Raw genomic sequence first — 21,371 nt, forward strand, 5'->3', positions numbered from 1 at the left:
AATAATTTTTTTTTTTTTTTTGCAGTTTTTGGCTGGGGCTGGGTTTGAACCCACCACCTCCAGCATATGAGGCTGGTGCCCTACCCCTTTGAACCACAGGCACCGCCCTCCTTCCAGAATTCTTCAGGCACATACCCCTAAATGTACATTTCCTCTCTTCCCAAAATAAATGCCATAAACTGTGTGTCCTTTTGGCAAAATGTCTCATAAGACCTGTGGGCATGATAAGAAAACATTGATACATGGACTCCGCATCTTTCCACTCGTGCTGCAGGGAGATGGCTCAGCGACTTCTCCTGAGGAGGTTTCTGGCCTCTGTCATCTCCAGGAAGCTCCCTCAGGGTGGGTGGCCACCACTCACCTCTGGGGCCCTGCAGACCCCACGGGGCAGTCTTGGTGGCCTGACAGTAATACCCAGCCCAGCCCGGACAATAGGTACCACCAAGGTCCATTTAACAACTTTTAACATCCATGATGGACCTGACTTTCAAGACCCAGTTGTCAACAGTGAGATGCCAGTGGTTGTGGATTTCCATGCACAGTGTCAGCAGTATCCACTGTGCTAGCCATTAAGAACGGGGATGTGGTGGACAAGTTTGTGGGCATCAAGGATGAGGACCAGCTGGAAGCCTTCCTGAAGAAGCTGATTGGCTGACAAGCAGGGAAGAGTCCTGACCGCCTGAGACCCCCATGGTCCCAGTGAGGGATCCCCATAGAACTCACAGTCCTCTGTGCTGGCCCTTTCTGCCACCTCCCTCTGTCTGGCCCCTGTGGCCCGTGCTTTGGAGACCAGCCTCCAAACACAAGAGCCACTCGTGTTTTTGAGCCGGCTGACTGCCAGGGTGGCTGTCAGAGGAATGGTGCTGCTGCTGGCCTGGGGACAGCGCCTTCCCACCCACCTGCTCTTGTCTGCTTCCAGGGCTTGTTTCAGTTCTCCAGGATGCTTGGGGAGAGCCCAGGGCCAGCCCACAGCATTCCTGGTCACACAGCAACACCTTGGTCCCTCCTGATGTGAACATCTGCCTTCTAACGTCTTTCTTTCCTGCTGCAGTTTTGTAAAAACAAAAAGAAAAAAGAAACCAGAACAAGTGAGAGTAATATATAATTCTCTCATTTTTTGTAGGTCTGTAATAAAGAACTTTATGTGATCCCTTCTACCTCCTGCTGTGAAGAACTGGCCTGGGCCCCCCAACCCCTCACTAAAATCCCAGTAGCTGACCCCCACCCCCAAGAGCCACCTCCTCCTTTCCTCCCAGGCATGAGGGCAGAGGACAAGCATTGGGCTGGGAAAGCCCTGGAGATCCTTGATTCTGGAAGGTTCAAGACACCACCTTCCCTCACATTAGCTAGCCCTTTTTTTTTTTTTTTTTGTAGAGACAGAGTCTCACTTTATGGCCCTCTGTAGAGTGCCGTGGCCTCATACAGCTCACAGCAACCTCCAACTCCTGGGCTTAAGCGATTCTCTTGCCTCAGCCTCCTGAGTAGCTGGGACTACAGGCACCCGCCACAACGCCCAGCTATTTTTTGGTTGCAGTTTGGCCGGGGCTGGGTTTGAACCCGCCACCCTCGGTATATGGGGCCGGCGCCTTACCGACTGAGCCACAGGCGCCGCCCTGGCTGGCCCTTTGATCCTTGAAGCAGGAGGCTTAACTGTGAACAAATCAGATCAATAAAGTACAGGGGTTTCTACTGTTTAAAAAAAAAAAAGAAAGAAAACATTGATACAGTAATAATTATATTATTTGCAGTCAGGTGAGTCCAAGTCTGAATGTCCCAATGCAGCTGATAAAGACATCTCTTTGAAGTTCTCCTATGTTACACTCTGTTTTCTACACAGCCCTTTTTAAAAATTGGTAATCGGGCGGCGCCTGTGGCTCAGTCGGTAAGGCGCCGGCCCCATATACTGAGGGTGACGGGTTCAAACCCGGCCCCGGCCAAACTGCAACCAAAAAATAGCCGGGCGTTGTGGCAGGAGCCTGTAGTCCCAGCTACTCGGGAGGCTGAGGCAAAAGAATCGCTTAAGCCCAGGAGTTGGAGGTTGCTGTGAGCTGTGTGAGGCCACGGCACTCTACCAAGGGCCATAAAGTGAGACTCTGTCTCTACAAAAAAATAAAAAATAAAAAAATAAATAAAAATAAAAATTGGTCATCATTTACTAAGATACAAAGAGCCAAGCCCTGTTCTGTGTTAAGCAATTTACATATTTGGCACATTTTCTCTGTTTCACTCCTCCCAGCAATCAGGTTCCACATAGCTATAGTTAAAGAAGTGCCGTTTCTAAGGCCCACAATACTTTTAGGGCCCCATGAAAATGTTTTAAATCTTTTAAAGTCAGAAGAAAAATAAATATGACCCTGCCTTTATTACATTCATCTTTATACCAATGTAATCACAAAATATAATCTACAAAAATATTTTTCTTACGGAGTAAGGAGACCACAAAAATGTCATAATGTGGTCCAGTTAGCACCCCTATGGTGTAAGGACGATTTTTAAAAATGTATTTATTATTATTATTATTTTTTTTTTTTTGTAGCGAGAGAGACTCACTTTATGGCCCTCGGTAGAGTGCCGTGGCCTCACACAGCTCACAGCAACCTCCAACTCCTGGGCTTAAGCGATTCTCTTGCCTCAGCCTCCCGAGTAGCTGGGACTACAGGCGCCCGCCACAATGCCCAGCTATTTTTTGGTTGCAGTTTGGCCGGGGCCGGGTTTGAACCCGTCACCCTCGGTATATGGGGCCGGTGCCTTACCGAATGAGCCACAGGCGCCGCCCAAAATTTATTTATTATTAAATCATAGCTGTGTACATTAATGCAATTATGGGGCACCATACACTGGTTTTATATACCATTTGACATATTTTCATCACACTGGTTAACATAGCCTTCCTGGCATTTTCTTATTTATTTATTTATTTATTTTCTTTTTTTTGAGACAGAGCCTCAAGCTGTCACCCTGGGTAGAGTGCCGTGGCATCAGAGCTCACAGCAACCTCCACCTCCTGTGCTCAAGCGATTCTCCTGCCTCCACCTCCCAAGTAACTGGGATTACAGGTGCCTGCCATAATACCCGGCTATTTTTTGGTTGCCGCCATCATTGTTGTTTGGCAGGCCAGGCTGGATTCAAACCCGCCAGCTAAGGTATATGTGGCTGGCACCTTAACCACTTGAGCCACAGGCGCCGAGCCAGCATTTTCTTAGTTATTATGTTGAGACATTAACGTTCTACATTTATTAAGTTTCACATGTACCCGTGTAAGATGCACCGTAGGTGTGGTCCCACCAATCACCCTCCCTCTGCCCATCCTACCCACTCCTCTCCCCTCCCTCTCCCCCTCCCCATATTCTTAGGCTATAATTGGGTTATAGCTTTCATATGAAAGCCATAAATTAATTTTATTTTTTATTTATTTATTTTTTTATTAAATTTTTTTTTTTTTTTTGTAGAGACAGAGTCTCACTTTATGGCCCTCGGTAGAGTGCCGTGGCCTCACACAGCTCACAGCAACCTCCAACTCCTGGGCTCAAGCGATTCTCTTGCCTCAGCCTCCCGAGTAGCTGGGACTACAGGCGCCCACCACAACGCCCGGCTATTTTTTGGTTGCAGTTTGGCCAGGGCCGGGCTTGAACCCACCACCCTCGGTATATGGGGCCGGCGCCCTACCGACTGAGCCACAGGCACCGCCCTATAAATTAATTTTATATTAGAGCTGAGTACATTGGATACTTTTTCTTCCATTCTTGAGATACTTTACTAAGAAGAATATATTGTTATACAGTTTATATAAGGGAGGAAACCAAACTCTGAGAAGTGACTTGGCCATAGTCAGACAGCTAGAAAGTGTGGGAACGGGACTTGAACCCAAGCCTGGGGCACCCTAAAGCTCTTATGCAGGGCCATTGAGCAGAGAGACTCTGGGCCAGCACCTTTATATGCAGGGGCTGTGTCTGGCCACACTGGGGAGGTTTAGCACAGAAGGAAAAAACTCAGAGATTTAATATAGTCTTTAAATATTTTTAAAGCTGTCACATGGAAAAAAGATTAGCCCTTTTGTAGTTTTTCTGAGCAGAAAACTAAGAGAGGTAGACTACCCTTCCTGGGGTTTCAGGAAGGTAGTTGGGGGGGTTGTTTGCTTTTTGGGGGAGTTTGAGACACAGTCTCACTATGTTGCCCTGGGTAGAGTGCTGTGGCATCACAGCTCACAGCAACCTCCAGCTCCTGGGCTTAGGCGATTCTCTTGCCTCAGCCTCCCAAGCAGCTGGGACTACAGGTACCTGCCACAACACCTGGCTATTTTTTTTTGTTGTTGTAGTTGTCATTGTTATTTAGCAGGTCCAGGCCAGGTTCAAACCTGCCAGCCCCGGTGTATATGGTCGGTGCCCTAGCCACTGAGCTACAGGTGCCAAGCCAGGAAGGTAGATTTTGATACAATAAACTTACCAGAAGTGAAAAGACCCTGGTAGTGGTGGTTTATTCTGAAAATCATAGACACAAGGAGTTTGACCCCAGTTCCTGACAAGAGAAGAATTCAAGAAAAGGCTGTGTCACAGGGATTGCTTCCTTAGGAGGGCAAATGGGCAAGAACTAAAAGAACTTTTATGTCCTTTCAGCATTCTGATTATACAGTTGCAAATATCAACAGCTCAGCAGTACAGAGATGTTTAGACTCTCCCCAGCCCTTGCAAAATTTCACTACTCCTTATTGAATCTTTCATATACCGTTGTTACTGAAAGTTCAGCACTTGTTCCCCAAGATTGGCAAATGAGGAGGATGTCAGGCTCTTGTCTTAAAGTACCATAGTTTTTCTATCCACATGCAGAAATACAGAGCTTTAAAAAGCAATTTTCAGGGCTCAGTGAGTAGGGCGCCAGTCACATACACCAAGGGGGCAGGTTTAAGCCTGGCCCAGGCCTGCTAGACAACAACAACTGCAACCAAAAAAAAAAAAAAAAAAATGACCAGGCATTGTGGTGGATGCCTGTTGTCCCACGTACTTGGGGAGCTAAGGCAAGAGAATTGCTTGACCCCAAGAGTTTGAGGTTGCTGTGAGCTGTGATGCCATGACACTCTATCGAGGGTGACATAATGAGACTCTGTCTCCAAAAAAAAAAAAAAAAGCAGCAATTTTCAGCTTGGGACTATTGCTGTTTAACTATAGTTTTGATGGTCCCAGTCTACCACATCTCCCAAAGACAATCTCATGATCTCTGCCCAGACAATTCCCTTGAACCATCTCCTGCTGCACAAAGAGCAAAGGACACTCCCCTGCCCCTCTGATCATTAACAATGGGTAGGAATGCAGGTCTTAATTCCCCAAAAGAGTGGGGGGGGTATTGAATGAGACAACACCTAAAATATTTGGCCCTTTGGCCTAGCGACTGTAGCTCAAGTGGCTAAGGTGCCAGCCACATACACCAGAGCTGGCAGGTTGGAAATCAACCCCGGGTTTTCCAAACAACAATGACAGCTACAACCAAAAACTAGCCAGGCGTTGTGGCAGGTGCCTATAGTCCCAGCTACTTGGTAGGTTGAGGCAGGAGAATCACTTAAGAGTTGGAGGTTGCTGTGAGCTGTGACGCCACAGCACTCTACCCGGGGCAACAGCTTAAGGCTCTGTCTCAAAAAATATATATATATATATATATATTTGGCCCCCTTTCAGACCATTTCCTTTATTACACCATTGGCAAGAGTATAAATGGATATAGTCTTTTTTTTTTTTTTTTTTTTTTTTTTGTAGAGACAGAGTCTCACTTTATGGCCCTTGGTAGAGTGCCGTGGCCTCACACAGCTCACAGCAACCTCCAATTCCTGGGCTTAAGCGATTCTCTTGCCTCAGCCTCCCAAGTAGCTGGGACTACAGGCACCCGCCACAACGCCCGGCTATTTTTTGGTTGCAATTTGGCCGGGGCCGGGTTTGAACCCGCCACCCTCGGTATATGGGGCCGGCGCCTTACCGACTGAGCCACAGGCGCCGCCCCTGGATATAGTCTTTTTTTTGTTTTTTTTTTATTTTTTTTGGCCAGGGCTGGGTTTGAACCCGCCACCTCCGGCATATGGGACCGGTGCCCTACTCCTTGAGCCACAGGTGCCGCCCATGGATATAGGTCTTTTAATTTTTTTTTTCTTTTTTTTTGAGACAGAGTCTCACTCTGTCACCCTGGGTGAAGTGTGGTGACATCATCATAGCTCACAACAACTTCAACTCTTGGGCTCAAACGATTCTCCTGCCTCAGCTTCCCAAGTAGCTGTGACTACCAGTGCCCACCACAACACCTGGTTAGTTCTTTTCCTATCTTTTTTTTTTTTTTGTAGTAGAGACAGGGTCTCACTTTTGCTCAAGCTGGTCTTGAACCACTGAGCTCAAGCAATCCAACCGCCTTGGCCTCCCAGAGTGCTAGGATTACAGGCATGAGCCACCACACCTGGCTTGGACACAGTCTTTTGGAAGGTTTGTTTGGCAATATTTATTAAAATTTAGACTGTTCATACCCTTTGGCTTAGGAATTCTATAGGTATGTAAGAATCTATCATACAACATAAATGCACAAGTAACAGAAAGATTTTTTTTTTTAAAAAACAACTTCTAAGTTTCTTATCCCTTTCTTTTTGGTTTTTGGCCGGGGCTGGGTTTGAACCTGCCACCTCTGGCATATGGGACCAGCGCCCTACTCCTTGAGCCATAGGCGCTGCCCAACAGAAAGATATTTATCTGAGGATGTTGAGCACAATACATTTATATTTTGTACTTAGTTTATACTTAGTGTCCATCAGTAAGAGGCTAATCAGATGAATGCTGACATGTGGTTGATGTATTGCTTGGGGTATTAACAATCTGCTCTGTGTAGGCCCCAGGGATTCACCAATGGGTGTAAGTGACGAGGATCCTCACCCTCATCCATATCCCCCCATGGAGGATAGAAGAATGTCTGACAAATAAACAAACACATTTAATAAATCAATCATCAAGCATGTTAGGTGATAAGGGCTATGAAGGGAGCCTAGGAATGTGGGGTGAAGATGGAGAAGGGTTGAGGGGTTTTTGGCTTTTTTTTGAGACAGTCTCACTTTGTCACCCCCTGGCATCCTAGCTCACAGCAACCTCTAACTCTTGGGCTCAATCAATCTCTTGTTTGGCTTCCTGAGTAGCTGGGACTATAGGCACCTACCACGATGCCTGGTTATTTTTAGAGATGGGGGTCTTGCTCTGGCTCAGGCTGGTCTCGAACCCATGAGCTCAGGCGATCTGCCCACCTCAGCCTCCCAAAGTGCTGGGATTACAGGCATGAGCCACCGTGCCTAGCCTAAGGATTGAGAATTTTTTTTTTTTAACATTTTACAATTTTTTTTTTTATTAAGTCAAATACACATAGATCATGAATACATTCATGCATATGTGGGGTATAATGTGCTGATTTTTTTTTTTTTTATACAATCTGACGGGTTTAGATCAAACCAATCAACGTAGTTTAGGATTGAGGTTTTAAGTAGAGTGGTCAGGCCAGGCATCCCTGAGAAGGTGAAATTTGAGAAAAGACTTCAAGATCCTTCCTAGGACAGCTATACTTCCTCTTGTTCTATGCGGGGAATTCACTGAGAAACACTTGTGATGAACCTGGCATGCAGGAGATTCTGGAAGGACAGTAGCTACTGTTCAGTTTAGTCCTGGCATTAACAGGAGCTTACAAGGTGCTGATCTAAAGATGCCTAAACGCATTTCAGGTGGCAAATGAAGAATGGGGAAGGGGTGGGTTCTAGGGAGGGTGTGGATTTTACCTTCCTCCCCAGAAAGGAATCAAAATGCCTCTCCCAGGCTCGTACATACACTGGAGCTGGTGGGTTTGAATCTAGCCTGGTGGGTTCGAATCTAGCCCGGGACTGCCAAACAACAATGACAACTACAACCACACACACACAAAAAAAATAGCTGGGCATTATGGCAGGCACCTGTAGTCCCAACTACTTAGGAAGCTGAGGCAAGAGAATCGCTTAAGCCCAAGAATTGGAAGTTGTTGTGAGCCGTGTCGCCAGGGCACTCTACCGAGGGTGACATAGTGACGCTCTGTCTCAAAAAACACACAAACAAACAAACAGAAAAACCTCTCCCAAGGGGAAGGTTCCTGCCTGCACACCCCGAGTACCTCCTGCCTTCAGGCAGTCTGCCCATTCTGTTTTCATTGGTTTAACTGCGTCAGGGAGGCTGCTCAGCACCTTGTGTTCTTGCTAAAGCCCTGCAGAGCCTCCCCCGTTAGGCAATAATAAAGCCATCCGTGTGGTGAGATCCCTCCCTGGACAGGATGCTAACAATGAGCAAGTACTTAACAGTGGGAGTTGGTCCTTATCAAGGCATTTGTTCTGAGTCATAGTGACAGAGCAATGAAAGGCTCTAAAAGAGTCAGTTGTTTGCTTTCCCTCCTTCCAGGCAGGCCTAATCTAGCTCCTTCTAAAAATGGCCCTGACCTCCTCTTTAGGATAATAGAGATCCACTGGGGTCTTCTTTGGCTTAGATATTCCTGTAGGCAGAGCAAGGTGCTTTTTTGAGGAGAGAAAAGACAAAGATTTCTTTTCTTTTTTTTTTTTTTGTAGAGACAGAGTCTCACTTTATGGCCCTCGGTAGAGTGCCGTGGCCTCACACAGCTCACAGCAACCTCCAACTCCTGGGCTTAAGCGATTCTCTTGCCTCAGCCTCCCGAATAGCTGGGACCACAGGCGCCCGCCACAACGCCCGGCTAGAAAAGACAAAGATTTCAACCCAAAGTCAGAAATAAGTACCCCAAGAGAGGTCAGTAAAGTCTTAACGGGGGGATAAGGAAAGGCTTCATTGGCACAGCATTGGTAAGGCATTGGTATTTGGACTGGAGAAAACTATCTGGGACTTTGACACACAAGTGAGAGATGGTGTCCAAGTGAGAGAGCGCAGCTAACAGAAAGGTCTGGAGGCTGCTGACTATGGATTATATTCAAGCTATTCTAAGCCATTCCTTTTGCCTAAAGCATCACGATAAAGAAAAGAATAAATAATAGTAATAAGTAAAGCTGGGCAGAGACTATAGCTCAGTGGGCAGGGCACCAGCCACATACACCGAGGGTGATGGGTTCAAACCCAACCAGGCCTGCTAACAATGCAACAAAAAAATAGCTGGATGTTGTGGCAGGCGCCTGTAGTCCCAGTTACTTGGGAGGCTGAGACAACAGAATTCCTTAAGCCCAAGAGTTTGAAGTTGCTGTGAGCTGTGACAAGACAGCATTCTACCCAGGGTGACAAAGTAAGACTCTGTCTCAAAAAAAAGTGACACTTATTACATGCTTACTGTGTGCCCAGCAGCATTGTAAACACTTTCTACTCCATTTAACACTCACTACACCCTTATGCAAAAGTATATTATGCGTAGTACCTCTCAAATCCATAGGCGAGAAAAACGGAGCCAAAGATAGGTTGATATTTTGCCCGTGTATAGCTGAAGGGTTTATAAAATGTAACCACCAATAATAATAACCACACCACCCTGGCCACTGATTGATTGCTAACTACTCTGCTGAGTGTTGGACATTTATTCCTCCTCTTCTGATGCAACCCTTATTGTCCAGATGAGGACATTCACTTGAGCAGAGTGAACGCCTGGCTGAAAACTAGGTAGCAGGTTTTGAGTAGAGTGAGTGGGAAACCCAGGACTAACTTCCAAGGCCTGATTTTTAACCATTCTGGAATCCCAATTTCCTTACTGGCAAGGTACCCATAAAAATGTGTTTTGTGTGTATTCATCTGGCAACTAGAGTTTGGAGGGGAAAGAGAAAAGAAGCCTTAAGATCAATGAGATGAGTAGTTCCTAATCTTTTTGCATATCGGAATCATTGAGGGTAGTGTATTAAAACACAGATGCCTGAGGCAGGGCACGGTGGGGCACACCTATAATCCTAGCACTCTGACAGTCTGGTGGGAGAATCATTTGAGCTCAGAAGTTCAAGACCAGCCTGAGCAACAGCAAAACCCTGTGTCAAAACCAGAAAAATTATCCCAGCAATGTGGTGGGTACCTGTAGTCCCAACTACTCTGGAGGCTGAAGCAGAAGGATCACTTGAACTCAGGCAGTTGAGGTTGTTGTGAGGTAGGCTGAGGCCATGGCATGCTAGCTTGGGCAACAGAATGAGACTCTCTCAAAAAAAGAAGGAAAAATACAGATGGAGGTCTAAGTCAGCCACTTTCTTTTTTTCTTTTATTTATTTATTTTATGTATTTTTGTATTGAGACAGAGTCTCACTTTGTGGCCCTCAGTAGAGTGCTATGGCATCATAGCTCACAGCAACCTCCAGCTCTTGGGCTTAAGTGATTCTCTTGCCTCAGTCTCCCAAGTAGTTGGGACTATAGGTGCCCACCACAATACCTGGCTTTTTTGGGGTAGAGATGGGGTCTCACTCTGGCTCAGGCTGGTCTCGAACCTCTAAGCTCAGGGCAATCCACTGGCCTCTGGCTCCCAGAGTGCTAGGGATTATAGGCATGAACCACCACACCCGGCCTGAGTCAGCCACTTTAGATGAGACTCTTGAGTCATACTTTAACAAAGACCTCTGGGGATCCTGGAGGACTTAATTCTGACTTTTTTCTTTTGCCCAAATTCCTTCTGAGGAGCCTGGTGAGTCACACCTACAGACAATAAAATCTTACTGAACAGGTTTTGTTAACCCAATGTAATAAAGTTACTTCCCAACCTGTCCTGGTACAGCATCACACGACAGATGGAAGACTCTTCTTTCTTACCTTAAGCGTTTCTTTCCACCGATTCCAGGTCTTTAGAAAAAGCTTAACTTTTTCAACCACTTGTCAGCTAAGAAATCCCTAAAAGCCACCTATGACTTGGGAGCTCTCCCTACAAAATGTCCCACCTTTTCAGGCTGAACCAACGTGTACATCTCATCTTGATTTATAATTTTCCCTATAATTCCTGTCCCCGTGAATGTATATAAAACCAAGGTGTAATCTTGCCACTTCAAATCCTACATTATTTTAGAGTTTGAATTTCTCCATCGACAATTCCTAGCACCCAATGTGGAGCTCAGAGAAGACTCAAGACCCCCAAGGGAATCACCCAAAGCCAGAGCTAAGGTACCAGCACGGTCCCACTGACCACCCCGTGTCCCTCGGAGGAACCTGGTAAGTCCTCCTGAACCCTGTACCTCCTACACGTGGTTGATAGTCCTGTTTTATTCTCAGCTGTTGGTTCTTTCCCAAGGAAGTTGTTGTTGGGGATCCTAATTTGATTTGAAAGTGCATTCTAAAAGGCTTTCTCCATTCCTTTTTTCCCTCAAAATTAATCTCTTTTTTTTTTTTTTTGCAGTTTTTGGCCGGGGGCCAGGTTTGAACCACCTCTGGCATATGGGGCTGGCACTCTACTCACTGAGTCCCAGGCGCTGCCCCCCTCAAAATTAATCTCAATTGGCTTGTCTACACCATTGTACGAGTAACTGAACTCTCCTTTTCATAGATAAGTGAGAGACTGAGTCCCTCAGCTCCCAAGAGAAAGGGCAGTAGGAAGGTGCTCCTGGGTGACCAGGGGCCTGGGTGGGAGTGTCTTCCTCATGGTGTGAAATGACTCTAAAGCAGCAGTTCTCTTTTTTTTTTTTTTTTTGTGATTTTTGGCCGGGGCTGTGTTTGAACCCGCCACCTCCGGCATATGGGACCGGTGCCCTACTCCTTGAGCCACAGGCGCCGCCCATAAAGCAGCAGTTCTCAACCTGCTTTTTAATTCAGTTCCTGTCTCGATCCATAGGAACTGTATTAAAGGGCTGTGGCATTAGGAAGGTTGAGAAACACTGTAAGATTAGTGAAAAGTAGCCCCATCCAGGAAACACATACAAGAACTGATCACTCAGCATTTTGAAACCTCTTTGAGGTAGTAGACCTCCAAAGAGAGAAACTGGGACAGGTAAGAAGACAGGAGCAATTGGGTAGTGAAACTCTGTGGAGTCCCACCCCAAATTAGCACACTCTGATCCCTATGCTAAACCTTAGGCTACCGTTCAGTTCCTTCTAAAGAGAAATGGGAAACAAATCCGCTAAAAATGAGCAAAGGCAAGCAGAACAACCCCCTTTGAGCACCCCAGCTGCCTTTCTGTTTGTTAATTATGGCGCCTCTCCTCGCAAGTATTTGTGAAAATGCAAAGCTCTTATTAAGGATGACCTAGGTCGGAGGTTTCCACAATGGGGAACTTGTGATATTCCCAAATTGGTTTTCCTGCATGCTAAACTAGTGAAATTAGGCTCCCAAAACAAGGGAAATGAATGGGGGTCGTACTGTAGCTAGTCCTTGGGATTATCCAAAAGAAGGATTGATAAACTTGCCTCCCTCCAGCAAGTTAATAAGAAAATATTTGAGATTGTCTTGCAATTAAGGAGACTAACGGAAGTCACTTCTGGAATCAGGAGGGTGATTCAGAACACTTGAGACCTGTGATTCAGGATTTTCCAACCTGTGTCAGCTAAGTCAGTTCCTGCTCCCCCCAAACAAAGCCCAAGAATGGTTTAGGGTAGTGACTGGAAGCAGCCTTTAGAACAGCAGTTCTCAACTGGTGAGTTGCGACCCACAGGAACTGTATTAAAGGGTCATGGCATTAGGAAGGTTGAGAACCACTGCGTTAGATTTTGACAAAACAGATACAAACAGGAGAGAAAAATGCAGAGAGCATTGTGGATACCTCCATGAGAATTTACCACAAATATTTCCCAAAGTTGGGGCGGCCCCTGTGGCTCAGTTGGTAAGGCGCCGGCCCCATATACCGAGGGTGGTGGGTTCAAACCTGGCCCCGGCTGAACTGCAACCAAAAAAAAATAGCTGGGCGTTGTGGCAGGCGCCTGTAGTTCCAGCTACTCGGGAGGCTGAGGCAAGAGAATCGCTTAAGCCCGGGAGTTGGAGGTTGCTGTGAGCTGTGTGGTGCCACTGCACCTACAGAGGGCCATAAAGTGAGACTCTGTCTCTACAAAAAAAAAAAAATATTTCCCAAAGTTATAGTTTGGGCAAAGGTGTAACAATGTAAAATATGCCCAAATGAAACCATACCTGACTTTTTTTTTTTGCAGAGACAGAGTATTTTGCCCTTGGCAGAGTGCCGTGGTGTCACACACTCACAGCAACCTCCAATTCCTAGCCTAAGGGATTCTCTTGCCTCAGCCTTCCAGGTAGCTGGGACTACAGGTGCCTGCCACAATGCCTGGCTATTTTTTTTGTTGTTGCAATTTGGCCAGGGCCGGGTTTGAACCTGCCACCCTAGGTATATGGGGCCGGTGCCCTACCCATTGAGCCACAGGTGCCGCCCACCATACCTGATTTTTATATCAGGTTTGAGAAAACATTCAAACAACATTAAGCTCTTGAAAACTTTGAGCATAGTAAAAGTGAGGTGAATTAGTGACCTTGATAAAGAGAAATAATGTAGCTTGGGCTTCTCTGCCCCAACCTTGTCACCTACACAGATTGTCACATACTGTCATTTAGAAGCAAAAGGAGGCCAGAACAATGCTAGGTCCCTGTGATCCTAGCACTCTGGGAGGCTGAGGTGGGAGCATCCCTTGAGGTCAGGAGTTCAAGACCAGCCTGAGCAAGAGCAAGACCCTGTTTCTACCAAAAAAAGAAAAATTAGCCAGGCATTGTAGTCCCAGCTTCTCAGGAGGCTGAGGCAGGAGGATCACTGGAACCCAGGAGTTTGAGGCAGCTATGAGCTAAGCTAATGCCACACAGTACTCTAGCCTGGGCAGAAAAGTAAGATTCTGTCTAAAAGAAAAAAAAAAAAAAGCAAAAGGAAAACAACCCCTAAGGTTACTAACATGAGTTTACAAGTAAAGCAACTTAGTAATCAACTCAGAAGTTTACAAGGATTCTGTCCCCCCCTTCCAGAGATCACAACAAGCCAAAGAAAAAGCAATTTGCTACTATCGCAAAAAAAAGGACATTTTTTAAAAGATTGGAAGAAACTAAAATGGGTGCTTGCACAAAGAGAGCTGAAGTCCCCAGAGGAAGGTACGGATGCTCAAAGGGAATTGAGAAGAATTTCCCTCTACTTCCAACAAATACTTCAGGGGAAATAGAAATATCCATAAATGGGGAAGACACCAGAGCCCTGTGGACACTAGTGCTGCACTACGGGTCCTCAACTCTACCTTGACTAAAAACCCTCTCCCATGGCTCGGCCCTGTGGCTCACGAGGCTAAGATGCCAGCCACATACACCTGAGCTGGCGGGTTCGAATCCAGCCTGGGCCCGCCAAACAACAATGACGGCTGCAACCAAAAAAATAGCCGGGCGTTGTGGCAGGCGTCTGTAGTCTCAGCTACTTGGGAAGCGGAGGCAGGAGAATTGCTTGAGCCCAGGAGTTGGAGGTTGCTGTGAGCTGTGATGGCACAGCACTCTACCCAGGGCAACAACTTGAGGCTCTGTCTCAAAAAAAAAAAAACCCTCTCCCTCTGAGTAAAGCAAAACTTCAAATGGTAGGGGTTTTGAACTCCCTGATTACAGTGTTTAGAGCTAGTCCTCTCCTATTTCAATAGGAGAATGTCCAGACCCGCACGTTTTCCTTATAGTGGATGGTGCCCTCGTACATCTGCTGAGATGGGATTTCTTAGAGACCCATAATCCCCACATCTCATTTTCACAGAAGGAAATGATTCTCAACTCGAAAGACACAAAAGATGTGCAAAAGCTCATGTGTAATATTCCGCTAGCTAAAGTAAATTAAGAATGTGAACTGGGGGCGTTACAGTCTTTCTTATCCAAAATATCAGGTTGTTGGGGCGGTGCCTGTGGCTCAGTGAGTGGGGCACCGGCCCCATGTGTCGAAGGTGGCGGGTTCAGGCCTAGCCCCGGCCAAACTGCAAAAAAAAAAAAAAAAATAGCCGGGCGTTGTGGCGGGCGCCTGTAGTCCCAGCTGCTCGGGATCGCGTAAGCCCAAGAGTTAGAGGTTGCTGTGAGCCGTGTGACGCCACGGCACTCTACCCGAGGGCGGTACAGTGAGACTCTGTCTCTACAAAAAAAAAAAAAAAAGCAAAATATCAGGTTGTTTAGGGGCAAGTTCCTCCATGGATATTGGAAGAATCGAGTCAGTAGTCCCTGAGAGATAACCATAGATAAACTTAGGCCTCTGCCAAACATTCAGCAACAGCTCCCTAGACGTGAAGCCTTACTAGGAATCAAACCAGTCATTTTGGGCAACTTAGACAAGGGATTCATAATATCTTGCAACAGCCCTTGCAATATGCGTACTTGCCAGTCAAAAAGTCGAATGGAGGCTTGGCGCCTGTGGCTCAAGCGGCTAAGGCGCCAGCCACATAACCTGAGCTGGCGGGTTCAAATCCAGCCCAGGCCCACAAAACAACAATGATGGCTGCAACCAAAAATAGCCGGGCATTGTGGTGGGCGCCTATAGTCCCAGCTACTTGGGAGGCGGAGACAGAAGACTCGCTTGAGCCCAGAGTTGGAGGTTGCTGTGAACTGTGGTGCTACGGCACTCTACCCAGGGCGACAGCTTGAGGCTCTGTCTCAAAAAAAAAAAAAAAGTTAAATGGAAAAAGCTGGATGTCTGTTCAGGACCTAAGAGCCATAAATATTATAAATAAAATGATAATTCCTAGACTTCTGTTGTCCCTAACTCCCATACCTTTCTGTCCAATATTTCTATCACTTCCAGGGGCTTCTCTGTCATTGACGTATGCAGCCAACCTGTAGAGCAGAGTAGCCAGTATCTTTTTGCCTTCACTTGGGAAGATCACCAACATGCATGGACAGTTTTGCCCCAGGGTTGTTCTGAGAGTCCTGCTCATTTTTGTCAAATGCTAAAAGAAGATTTAGATAACATAGCTTTTCCAAATAGGTCCATCCTAATTCAGTATGTGGATGATCTGTTGTGTTCATCCTCCCTGACAGAATGCAGGGAAGCACTATATATCTGCTATGATAGCTTTCTTTGAAGGGACACTAAGTGTCCAGAGATAAATTGAAAATTTTCTCCCCAAGTGAAATATTTAGGATGTATGATTTCCCTAAGGGGGCTAAGCCCTGAGAGAATCTCTGCAGTGGTGACCTTTCCTTTGCCCAAAATGAAAAGACAGTTAGGAAGGTGAACAGGCTATTGCAGAAGCTGAGTTCCAAATCACTCAGTCATGGCTCAGCCCTTAGGTGAAAAAACTGAAACTGACCCAGCCAGACCCAATCTGCTGAGAAGAAAGGGGAAACAACACCTAGGGGATTTCAGACAGCTTCTCATCCAGGCACCTGCTTTAGGCCATCCCAACTACAGCCTTCCCTTTTTCCTTTTTGTACGTGAAATAAATGGAAATGCTCTAGGACAGCAGATCTCAACCCATGGGTCGTGACCCCTTTGTAACAATGAAAATACATCGCGGCCTTAGGAAGGTTGAGAACCACTGCTCTAGGAGTATGAACTCAAAACCACGGTGATAATCACAGGACAACTGGTTATTTCAGCCAACAGTTAGACCCAGTAGCAAACGGACATCCCTGCCCTTGTGTGAGGACTATTATCATCTGTGGCCATTTTATGTGAGAATATTAAAGAATTTGTCTTGGGGTCTTTGGTCATTTATACCCCCCATTCCGGGGGGGGTAATCTCTCCTAAACTCTTACCACACCCCACACTATCCTGTCAGCCACTTTGCCTAGGGAGGTGATCTTGCTTTCTGCCCCAATATCATTTTGATGTTGTAACAAGTGCTGTAACACTCTTGACCCTGCGACCCTGCTCCCTCCTCCAGGCAAACAGTGAAAGAAAGAACAACAGCAGCCTTCTAACTTATACCTTACCCCCTACTAGGGAAGATTTACAGGAAGCTCCTGTCAAGAATGCCATGGAATATTATGGAGCCTTAAAGAAAGATGGAGACTTTACCTCTTTCATGTTTACATGGATGGAGCTGGAACATATTCTTCTTTTTTTTTTTTTTGACTGGGGCTGGGTTTGAACCCACCACCTCCGGCATATGGGACCGGCGCCCTACTCCTTGAGCCACAGGCGCTGCCCTTAAAGTTATTGCTTTTTTTTTTTTTCCTTTTTCTCTCCCTTTTTTTTTGGAACATATTCTTCTTAGTAAAGTACCTCAAGAATGGAAGAAAAAGTACCCAATGTACTCAGGCCTACTATGAAACTAATTTAGGGCTTTCACATGAAAGCTATAACCCAGTTACAACCTAAGAATAGGAGGAAGGGGGAAAGGGAGGGGAGGGAGGGGGGAGGTGGGAAGAGAGAGGGAGGTTGGTAGGATTACACCTGCGGTGCATCTTACAAGGGTATATGTGAAACTTAGTAAATGTGGAATGTAAATGTCTTAGCGCAATAACTAAGAAAATGCCAGGAATGCTATGTTAACCATTGTGATGAAAATATGTCAAACGGTCTATGAAGCTAGTGTATGATGCCCCATGATCATATCAATGTACATAGCTATGATTTAATAAAAAAAAAAGAAAGAATGCCAAATTAGGGCAGTGCCTGTGGCTCAAAGGAATCCGGTGTTGGCCCCATATGCCAGAGGTGGTGGATTCAAACACAGCCCTGACCAAAAACTGCAAAAAAAAAAAAAGCCAAATTAATTTGGTTCCCAGGAGATTCATATCGAAGGGGATGATCAGGGACATTGCCAGACAGCACTTCTGTCATCGACTTAATAGAAAGTGCCCAGCTCCTAAGTTGGGCGATGGTGGCAAATATGTACACTGATAGCCACTAGGCCTTTAGAGTAGCCTGTAATTTTGGCATGCTATGGACACAGAAAAGGGTTCTCACCTTATCTGGACAACCTATATAAGTTGAGTACCAAGTTTCTTTCTTTTTTTTTTTTTTTGTAGAGACAGAGTCTCACTGTACCGCCCTTGGGTAGAGTGCCGTGGCGTCACACGGCTCACAGCAACCTCTAACTCTTGGGCTTACGCGATTCTCTTGCCTCAGCCTCCCGAGCAGCTGGGACTACAGGCGCCCGCCACAATGCCCGGCTAGGTACCAAGTTTCTGAGCTATTAGAAGCAATCCAGTGCCAACGCAGCTTGCAATAATAAAAATTCCTGGGCACTCAAACCATCATGCTGAAAAAGCAAAAGGGAAAAATCTAGCTGATGTTGCAGCCAAGAATGCCATCCTAGGAAAGATGGCCTGTCCTATACGAGAATAGGTCCTCAGTTCTGCCAGTATCCTCACTGACATTCTTTTACAACACCAGCAAATATTAACCCCTTCAGACAAACAAATCTGGCATCAGAAAGGAGGGGTATCTGACCTAGAGAGAATTGTGGCAGGGTCCTAATGAGAAACCCATAGTTCCCTTCGATGCACAATTACTTCTCCTTTGGTTCATTTATGAAATAACTCATTGGGCTCCCGACAAAATGAAATCAGGAGAAAACAATAGTTCTGAGAAACATCCCCCACAATAGCCCACATGGTAGGCTATCAATGCACAACGTGTCCAAAACATAACCCTGAAAGCCATGCATGGCTCCCAAGGTCATTTTCCCTTGGCTACAGGACCATCTGAAGTATGGCAACTGGACTTTATTCAGATGCCACCATCTCCAAATCATAAATACGTCTTGGTCTTGCTTTGCATATTTTCTCCTTAGGAAGAAGCATTTTTTTTTTGTCAGAGGACTACTGTTTCAGGGGTAGGCAAATTACTGTTAGAATCATTCCAGTTTGAGAAAGCCCTTCTCAGTGACACAGCAACTGTGGGACTCTCTTTATTGGACAAGTTGTTCAATCCATGTGCAGAATCAGGCCAAGTTTCTCCGCTGGTCTTACTTCATCTTAAATCCACTGCTTTTGGAAAACACTTTCTGTCACCTTATGAAATAGTATCATGAAAACATGAGGTTAGATGAAGGCTTGCACAAGCTGGCCTTACTCAAGAGGGAAATACTACGTTATCATCAAGGACTACTTAAAACTTTAATGGATAATAAAAATCTAGTAACAAAGTCTTTCTACAGTGAGCTCTCAGGGTCCAGAGATTCCAAGGATCATGGATTACAGCCAGCTGACTTTGTTTATTGGAAAACACACCAACTAAAGGACCCCTGACAACCCCAACGGAAAGGATCTTAGCAGGTGCATTTAACTAAATCTTGTGCTGCAAAATTAAAGGGAATTAGTTCTTAGATTTACACGTCATACCTAAAACCAATGACCAATCTCACCCCTGACCACATCTGGACCTATACACCAGTCTCTGACAACCACCTGTGATTTTGGAAAACATCCAAGGCTCAGCTGGTCTCCAAAGCTGCAACCACTGCAGACATTCTTCTAGACACATCAGATCAGGCCGATCCTCATGAAGGAATGAAATAACTCTCATTCTCAACTTGCTTGCTATAGAGCAGTGATTCTCAACCTTCCTAATACTGCGACCCTTTAAGACAGTTCCTCATGTTGTGGTGACCCCCAACCATAAATTTATTTTTGTTGCTACTTCGTGAATTATTTTCATTGCTACTTTAGGTATGAGATATAAATCTAAGAACTACTACTTCATGAAGGTATCCTGCTTTTATACCTTCCGTGTGTTGGTTTATAATTTTACCTGTAATTCATGTCCCCATGAATATAAAACTAAACTGTCATCTGGCTGCCTTGGGTGTGCTTTCTTAAGACCTCTTGGGAACTTGTCTACCAGGCCGTGATCACACACATCAGTTCAGAATAAATCTCTTTAAATCATTTTAGAGCATGGATTTTTCTTGTCACCAGCCTAAAGTGCACTTTATGGGCAGCACAGCAAATTGGTAAACAGACTGGGACTCTGGAATCAGATAGTCTGGGTTTAAATCCCAGCTCTGTTTCTTATCAATTGTGTGTCCATAGGAAGTTATTCAACCCATCTATCGCTCATTGTTTACAAAGTGAAGAAAATAATAATTATTATTCCATGGATTTGCTGTGTAGATTAAATGAGCACATTCATGTAAAATGTTTACATTTGTGTATGACACATTCAACACTTAGTAATTATTTGCTGCTGCAATAATAACAATGGTGGTGATGGGAACCACTAAGTAAGGAACCTATTGCAACCATGTAAACTAGTTTTTCCCAAATTGTGTCACTACCCACTGCTTCAGAGATAAGAGTATTCTTATCATGAGTGGGCTATTTATTTATTTTTTTTGAGACAGAGCCTCAAGCTGTCTCCCTGGGTAGAGTGCTATGGCATCACAGCTCACAGCAACCTTCAACTCCTGGGTTAAGCAATTCTCTTGCCTCAGCCTCCCAAGTAGCTGGGACTACAGGCACCCATCACAATGCCCAGCTATTTTTTATTTGTAGTTGTCATTGTTGCTTGGTAGGCCCAGGCTGGATTCGAACCCGCCAGCTCTGGTGTATGTGTTTGGCGCCTTAGCCACTTGAGCTACAGGCGCCGAGCCCAGTTGGCTATTTATTAAATAATAGGAGGTTTATAGGCAGCATAGCACAGTGGTAAAAAGACTGAGCGATGTCTTTATTCTCAGGAAATGTAAAGAGTAATACTTACAAGTAAAGGGGTGAATCAGGAATTTGGCCTTGGCCTTTGGTCACTGGGAGGGTGATGAGGCTGTAGAATGAATTCATTTCCTCTGCTGAATGGAGGAAGTGGCAGGCAGAGAAGACATTGAGTCATGGTTTAAATGCCTCTAAAACATTCAGGTGGAGATTCCAAGCAGGCAGTTGTAAATGTGGTCTGAAAATGGAGAAAGAGGTTGGGTTTCATTAAAGGAGTAGAAAAAAGTACAAGTCAAGTAAATAGCTGATGTTATCAGCAGACAAAGAAAAAGGTAGAAATTTTTTTTTTTCTTTTTCTACTAACCGTCTATTCCTCCTGCTTTTGGTAATGATGTCTCAGTTTTCATTTAAGGAGCTACTGAAGGAAAGTACCACCAAATCCAAAAAGGGGGGGGGGGACCAGCCATGTAGCAGCACCTCTCGCCCCCTACCATAAGAATGTGACCTTTTGTAACTGTTCTAGGAAATAGCCCCAAGCTGAAGCAGATAACCGGTAACCGGTTCTGAGAAAAAAGCTAAGCAAATGTTTAACTGATCTTGTCTTAAGACAGATGAGTAATGAACCAGAGTTCTTCTTATCTGGAAAAGCCCCTGCTATGTCTGCTACCCCTCCCTACTTTGTGGTTTTTGCCTTTATAAGCTTGTAAAACCTGCTGTTCGGGGCTTGACTCCTCTGCTCCTGAGAGAGTTACGAGTTAAGCCCCAGCATGCTGGAATAAAATCCTCTTACTGATTGCATCAAGTGCCGTCTCTTGCGGTTGATTGGGGTCATCATCGTTCCGGACAGAGTGGGGGGTCCTGTCCCAAGTCTTTCATTTGGGGGCCCGTCCGGGATATG

The 21,371-nt window shown here is 45.5% G+C and overlaps 1 pseudogene; it reads left to right on the forward strand.

Annotated features, from left to right (window-relative positions):
• The first annotated feature begins 275 nt into the window (after positions 1 to 275).
• Positions 276 to 1,053, forward strand: LOC128562395 (thioredoxin, mitochondrial-like; annotated as a pseudogene).
• The last annotated feature ends 20,318 nt before the right edge of the window (positions 1,054 to 21,371 follow it).

This window comes from Nycticebus coucang, chromosome 12, assembly GCF_027406575.1.
Source record: "Nycticebus coucang isolate mNycCou1 chromosome 12, mNycCou1.pri, whole genome shotgun sequence".
In the NCBI taxonomy this organism is placed as follows: Eukaryota; Metazoa; Chordata; class Mammalia; order Primates; family Lorisidae; genus Nycticebus; species Nycticebus coucang.